This window comes from Nicotiana attenuata, unplaced genomic scaffold (genome assembly GCF_001879085.1).
Source record: "Nicotiana attenuata strain UT unplaced genomic scaffold, NIATTr2, whole genome shotgun sequence".
NCBI classification, from domain to species: domain Eukaryota; kingdom Viridiplantae; phylum Streptophyta; class Magnoliopsida; order Solanales; family Solanaceae; genus Nicotiana; species Nicotiana attenuata.
This window is the reverse complement of record NW_017670401.1, coordinates 344,917-352,771: the sequence shown is the minus strand read 5'-3', so window position 1 is coordinate 352,771 and position 7,855 is coordinate 344,917.

Here is a 7,855-nt window from a genome sequence, read left to right as displayed (position 1 = left end):
AACGGATTCGGATTCGCAGGAAGTTCTTCAGATTAAAATATTCGGGAGCGTGATGTTTTTGGTGATATTTGAGAGAGTATTCAGTGGCTTATGGGTCCTAGACAGTGTGGTCTTGTGCTTGGGTCTCATGTAGTGAGCCTCGGATTGAGAGATTGTGGTACTACAGCAAGAGGGAGCATCAAGTTGAAAAACAAAAAGAATCAGAAGGAAATTTAGTTAGATGGAATGGTTTGATAGTAGACCGAATCGGTATGGTAAGGATATGATCAATTCTGGGTATGTGTTCGAGGTAATGAGCCGTTATAAGTATTTTGCAGCAATGCTCATGGGCTTTGATGGCTTGCTTAGCTTGGTCTAGTTAGAAGGATTCAGTCCTGGTAGTTTAATTTGTGCAAACGGAATTGGGAGAGTTCTTGTTGATTTCTACCGTGGCTGGAGCGGTGCATTTTTCTACGAGTATGAGAGGTATGGGATGTGTAATGCTTTTTCGTCTAGATAGGATCAATGGAAGTTCTTCACTAGTTGAGTACGTAGATGTCTGTGGCTCGGAAGGGAGATAAAAGTTTTCCTGTTGTTCTTGGATGGTGTGGTATATGCGGTATGTTGTGGAGGATCGAGATTTGCGTGTGTGAGGTTTCAGTTCAGTTCTGAAAGGAAGTTCATAACACTCTTAGACAGCGGGTAGCCTCAGATTGATTAAGAAAATGGTGTTTTTATTTGGAAATGATTTGACGAGAGTATAGATTTCAGAAAAAAGGGCAATGCGATTAAGTTGATGGAACTTCAGTAGTATTACGGCACTTTCGGGCTGGATCGACTGCTGATATTCGAGTTTGCTGGATGGCACAGAGGAATTTGAGAGTATCTAACGTGGAATGATTGGGTATTAGAGGTGTGGCACATATATTCGAGCGGCGAAATTGGGATAGGATATGATGATTCATGGGCCGTATGGATGCGGAGGAAGTTCTCATATTCAGGCTATGTTGTGATTGTAGATCGCGTGAATCAGCACTGTTTAGCGACTATCGGGATTTGGAGGCCCGAGTTGATCTTTCTTTGCTTGGTATGTTAGATTTTGGATATGATATTGGGGTGTAGACTGGTTGTTTCCGTGTTGTGTTATTCTGGACTATTGCGATAAGATGGCGCGGTTGGCTATGCCGGAAAATGCCACGGATTGAGTGGCGATGTTCGACAGATTATGTCCTATTGGGGAGAGTCTTATATTTCAAAGACCTAGCGGACGGCTGGGAAGGATTGCCTTTCTTATTTGGGGTCTTGTGGCGAGTGTCAGTGCTGTGGCTCCTCATATTGATTCAGTCCCGGTGGTGAGGGACTTCTCAGAGGTGTTTCTTGTGGCTGGGCATGTCGCCGGGCAAGGTTGTGGATTTTGGTGTTGAGTTGGTGCCTTGTATCATATCGTATAGCACCGGCAGAGTTATAGAGGTGGAAGGAGCATATTCAGGTTTCCTTGATAAGGAGTTCGTTGGTAGGTTGATGTGGGTGAGTGTTCTATCTTGAGTCAGTTTGGTTGGCTCCGAATGGCATTGTTGAGGGAGGTATTGATTCGACCGTTGTTGAGCTTATCAGTGATCTGGGGAGATCTATGAGTTACCTTTCTGTGTTGCGGGGTGCTATGATTTGTTGGTTATAGGCACATATGGTGCGGTTCAATTGGGCTCTCTTAGTGGGATTCGAGCGGGAAGAGTAAGTGAGCGATGCTTAGTGAACGGCGTATCGGTTGTGTCCTATCGGGTTGCGTGGCATATGTTATTTGTTTCACCGTGGGTGTAATGATTTGCTTGGGTTCCAAACATCAAATTGTGCGTGGCCGTCGATTTTGAGCATAGTGACTTGAGGTGTTCCAGGTGTAACAGTGTTTGGATAGGATCGCGCGCATTGTAGCAAGGCTACGTGGAGATATGACCTTTCGGGGTAGATTCATGTGTTCTATTTTTATGATGTGAGACGGGGTCTCAGCTTTGTGTTGTGATGGTACTGATGAGCTTGAGGTACAACTCTTTCGTTTGGGTCATTTTCATGATTTGAGTATGTTCAGACCGTTTCTTATCGGTGCGCGAATTATGCAAGTTGTGGCTTAGGCCTGTATTGATGTGTCATGTCACCAGAGTGGTGTGTTGGATTTGAGGTGATCGTTGGGGGCATTAATGAATACGAACAGATTTGATTTCAGCTTGTTGGAAGGATAATATCGAGGTTCGGCTCGGAAATCTGCTGTAGTATTAGTCAAAAGGAAAGTGGCTTCATGAATGGTTGACCTGAGAAATGGTTACGGATTATTGCGTGTTTCATTTATCGTCGGCAGTATATAGAAGTATTGGAATAAGACCTTAGTTGATAAGAGGTTTTCTACCGGTATTCGGGTGTTGTGTGCAGCTGCTGTGAATAAAAGTTATCGTGAGTGTTTGAGTTATGTGGTATATCATATGATTGCACCTGAGGTTGCAGGTATGGGTTATTACAGCTGGTTCGGGCTTATTCTGAATATAGATGTGAGGTTCTGATCTTGTGTATGATTTCGGAAAGTGAGATGTGGCTCTATGATTTATGGGCTAGACTGGATTGTGTGATTTTAGTTCAAATGTGTTGTCGGACCTATATGAGATAGGGTGACGTAGGATCACCCCCGGTTATATGCATGGTAAGGTTATTCAGCTATTGGTTGGCTTATAGGACAACTCTGGGTACGTTCGAGGACGAACGTGTGTTTAAGTGGGGGAGGATGTAACGACCCCACCGGTCGTTTTGAGCTTTTGCACTTTGATCGCCAGTTTTCGGGCATGACTTGCCCCGTGTTATGTATTATGACTAATGTAGATCGTTGGTTTTGGTTTTCAGGAAAATTTGGAATGAATTTGAAAGAACAGTTTCAGTTGAAAGGTTTGAATTTGAAAGGTTTGACCAAGAGTTGACTTATTTGTATATGAGCTCGGATCGGAGTTTTTATGATTTGGTTAGCTTCGTTAGGTGATTTGTGACTTAGGAGCGTGATCGGAATTGGTTTGGGAAGTCCGGTGTAGAATTAGGCTTGAATTGGCGAAGTTAGTAATTTGGCGAATTCCGGTTGATAGGTGAGATTTTGATCCGAGGGTCGAAATGGAATTCCGAGAGTTGTTGTAGCTTTGTTATGTCATTTGTGATGTGTTTGCAAAATTTCAGGTCATTCGGACGTCGTTTGGTCGGGTTTTTGATCGAAAGAGTAATTCCGAAGTTTTGGAATTCTTAGGCTTGAATCCGAGGGTGATTCGATGTTTTGATGTTGTTTTGAGAGTTCCGAAGGTTGGAACATGTTTGATGATGCTATGGGGTGTGTTGGCATGTTTGGTCGGGGTCCCATGAGGCTCGGATAAGTTTTGGAGGAGTTTTTGGAAGATTTTGCCGTTTTGAGCATAAGCATGCAATGATCCAAAGGTCCATTTTTAGTTCTAGAGATCGAAATTTGATTTCGAGACTTCCGGAATTTTGACAATGAATTATAGGAGTGATCTGGAAAGTTTGGTTTAATTTCATCAAGTCGCGATTGGGTTTTTGACGCGAAACATGAGTTAATTGTTTAACAAGCGAAATGGGTATCACGCTGAGCAAATGAGCTCCGAATTGAGTTTCGATTGAAGGGCTATGTTCGTATTATTATTTGTGACTCATAAGAACAAGAATCATCGAATTCCGAGTTTGTATGATTGAGTTAGAGCCTTTTTAGTGAAATTAAAGATTGCTGGTGCATCAGGTCTGATGTGCACCTTTTAGCGACCAGATTTGGCACTTTTAGCGACCATATTTGGCTTTTAGCGACCAGATTCGAGTGTATTAGTGTTGTTCTGTTTTTTTTTTTTTGCTCATTTTGACGTTTTTTGTGTGAAAGAACACGGCTTGGGGCAATTTTTGAGCAAGAAATCATGGGAAATCTTGAGACTTGGAGCATCCGGAGGTCGATTTGTGCGGGCGAGGCATCGCGGTCTAGAGTTTGGACCGGATCGAGGTGAGTAATGATAGTAAATAATGTCCTGAGGGTTTGAAACCCCGGATTTGCACAACGTAGTGCTGTATTGAGGTGAAACGCGCGCTTAATGGCGAGCGCGGGGTTGTTTACTACTGGGGATTGTGACTTGGTCCGTCCCGATTAATATTTTTACCGCGTATTTGACTGAAATGTATTTGTTATCAACATGACTTGGGCCTATTGCCATATTTTGGGCTTCATGCCGACTGCTTGAATCCTTTGTGGATTTTTATCACTGTTTCCTCACTATTTTGATATACCACTTGAACTCAGTCCTGTTGATTATACTGTTTTACAAACTCAGCTACTTTAATTGAACTTTGAGACTTAAATGATATTTCCACTGTTGTTTGGGCCGAGCACTACTATTTTATTGATGCCTGAGGGGCTTATGATGTTTTCTGGACTGAGTGAGGCCGAGGGCCATATGTGAGGAGGCTTTCAGGCCTCTAGTGTGATGTGAGGAGGCTTNGTCCCATGAGGCTCGGATAAGTTTTGAAGGAGTTTTTGGAAGATTTTGCCGTTTTGAGCATAAGCATGTAATGATCCAAAGGTCCATTTTTAGTTCTAGAGATCGAAATTTGATTTCGACACTTCCGAAATTTTGGCAATGAATTATAGGAGTGATCTGGAAAGTTTGGTTTAATTTCATCAAGTCGCGATTGGGTTTTTGACGCGAATCATGAGTTAATTGTTTAACGAGAGAAATGGGTATCACACTGAGCAAATGAGCTCCGAATTGAGTTTCGATTGAAGGGCTATGTTCGTATTATTATTTGTGACTCATAGGAACAAGAATCATCGAATTTCGAGTTTGTATGATGCAGTTAGAGCCTTTTTAGTAAAATTAAAGATTGCTGGTGCATCAGATCTGGTGTGCACCTTTTAGCGACCAGATTTGGCACTTTTAGCGACCAGATTTGGCTTTTAGCGACCAGATTCGGGTGTATTAGTGTTGTTCTGTTTTTTTTGGCTCATTTTGACGGTTTTTTTTGTGAAAGAACACGGCTTGGGGCGATTTTTGAGCAAGAAATCATGGGAAATCTTGAGGTAAGTCACTTGTGATCATTTCTATTCCATATTATTGAATTATCATCGAATAATCCGACTAGATTACATGTTTTTGAGGTGTAAATTGGGGATTTGGACCTAGGGATTTGAAAATAAGATTTGAAGATTTGGAGGCCGAATTGTTATCGGAATTTAGTAATTTTGGTATGGTTGGACTCGTGGTTGAATGGGTTGTCGGATTTTGTGAGTTTCATCGAATTCCGAAGCGTGGGCCCGGGGGCCGGGTTTGAGCAATTTCGGGATTTTGATGTTAACTTGGATATTTTCGAGTGGGCTTTGCTCCCTTAGAATATTTTAATGATTATGTACTGATTGTGGCTAGATTTGGAGCATCCAGAGGTCGATTCGTGCGGGCGAGGCATCGCGGGCTAGAGTTTGGACCGGTTCGAGTTGAGTAATGATTGTAAATGATATCCTGAGGGTTTGAAACCCCAGATTGCACATCGTAGTACTATATTGAGGTAACTTGCACGCCGGTTAGTGGGCGTGGGGTAGAGCACCGTTAGGGATTGTGACTTGGTCCGTCCCGATTGATGAATTTACTGCGTATTTGACTGAAAGTTACTTGCTATCATCGTGATTTGGGCTGATTGCTATATTTGGGCTTCGTGCCAACTATTTGAATCCTTCGGGGATTATTATCGGTGTTCCCTCACTGTTTTGACTTATTACTTGAACTCAGTCATATTGTTTCTCCACTATTTTACAACTCAACTACTTTTACTCTATTTGAGTCTTAAATGATATTTTAAATGATAATTTGGGCTGAGAACTACTGTTTTACTAATGTCGAGGGGCTTGTGATGATATTCTGACTGAGTGACACTGAGTGATATGAGGCCGAGGGCCTGGATGTGAGGGTTTTATATTATGGATCGGGCTGCACGTCGCAGCGATACTTATATGGATCGGGCTGCATGCCGCAGCGATATGTTGGGTCGGGCTGCACGCCGTAGCGATATAGCGCTTGGGCTGTAGGAGCCCCTCCGGAGTCTGCACACCCCCAGTGAGCGTAGTCGACTATATATATGGATCGGGCTGCACGCCGCAGTGATATATGGATCGGGCTGCACGCCGCAGCGGTTACTATATGGTACCTATTGAGTGTGAGTGCTGAGTCTGAGCGATGATTGGTAAGAGTTGAGTCACGAGTGACAAAAAGGCCTACCTGAGGGGCTATATATAGATATATACCTGTACAGGAGCGATGTTTTGCCTGAGGGGCTAGTTATGAATTTACTGTTTTCACTCCTCTTTAAAGTGAGTTTCCATTGAACATGGTGATTTAATTACTGCTTTCACTCATCTTTAGACCGAGCCTCTATTGAAAATGTTGAACAAATGTTTAAAATAATCTTTCATTTAAACTGAAGTTTTTAAGCTACGAAAAGGATTGTGAATTTTCTGTTATGCCCGAGGGGCTGTATACGAACTATGTTTCGCCCGAGGGGGCCGGTGATGGTTTTCATCAATGTTATTATAAATTGTATTGAACCCCTACTGAAACTGTTGGAAGGCAATTTTTTTGTTCAAATGATTTTACCAGAAGCTGGATTTTAAAGGAGATGATTGACTCGTATTCTTATTTGGAAGCCTGTTGTGCTTATTGAGTTTATCATAAATGTGGATTCGTCGTTTTCCTACTACTCGATCTTTATTTACTCTTATTACTTACTGGGTTGGAGTACTCACATTACTCCCTGTACCTCGTGTGCAGATTCAGGTATTACGGAACCCGGTAGCGGGAGTTGATTGCTCGGAGGCGGAGGTGTCGGAGTTAGAAAGGTGGCTGCACGACGTTCGCAGTACTGTTTTCCTTCCGTCTCATTTCCATTACTGTATTTAGTACATTTTTAGACTCTTGTGGTATTCAGACCTTGGTAGATGCTCATGACTAGTGACACCCCGATGTCGGGCTGTATTTATTTCCGCACTTGTTTTATTTCACTAAATCTATACTTGCTGGGGGTTTATCCCTATAAACGACTTAAATAGACTTATTAAACTGTTAAAAACTGAGTTTGGGAGTGGTGTCGGCTGGCCTTGTCTTCACGAGAGGCGCCATCACGACCTGGCCCGATTTGGGGTCGTGGCAAGTTGGTATCAGAGCCTAGGTTACATAGGTCTCACGAGTCATGAGCAGGTTTAGTAGAGTCTCGCGGATCGGTACGGAGGCGTCTGTATTTATCCTTGGGAGGCTGCAGAACCTTTAGGAAAACTTCACATTCTTGTATTCTTATCGTGCGTCCTTGATTCAGCTTGAAATATAACTCTTTGAATTCCTTCCACGCGTTCGTATGCGCGCATGAGCGCTCAGTATCAGATGTGCATCGTTGGATTGTCATTCCCTGATTGAGGGGCGAGATGTGATCTCTATGTGTTGATGTTGGGCTAGTCTAGAAAGACTTGAGGNAGGCCTGTATTGATGTGTCATGTCACCAGAGTGGTGTGTTGGATTTGAGGTGATCGTTGGGGTCATTAATGAATACGAACGGATTTGATTTCAGCTTGTTGGAAGGATAATATCGAGGTTCGGCTCGGAAATCTGATGTAGTATTAGTCAAAAGGGAAGTGGCTTCATGAATGGTTGACCTGAGAAATGGTTACGGTTTATTGCGTGTTTCATTTATCGTCGGCAGTATATAGAAGTATTGGAATAAGACCTTAGTTGATAAGAGGTTTTCTACCGGTATTCGGGTGTTGTGTGCAGCTGCTGTGAATAGAAGTTATCGTGAGTGTTTGAGTTATGTGGTATATCAT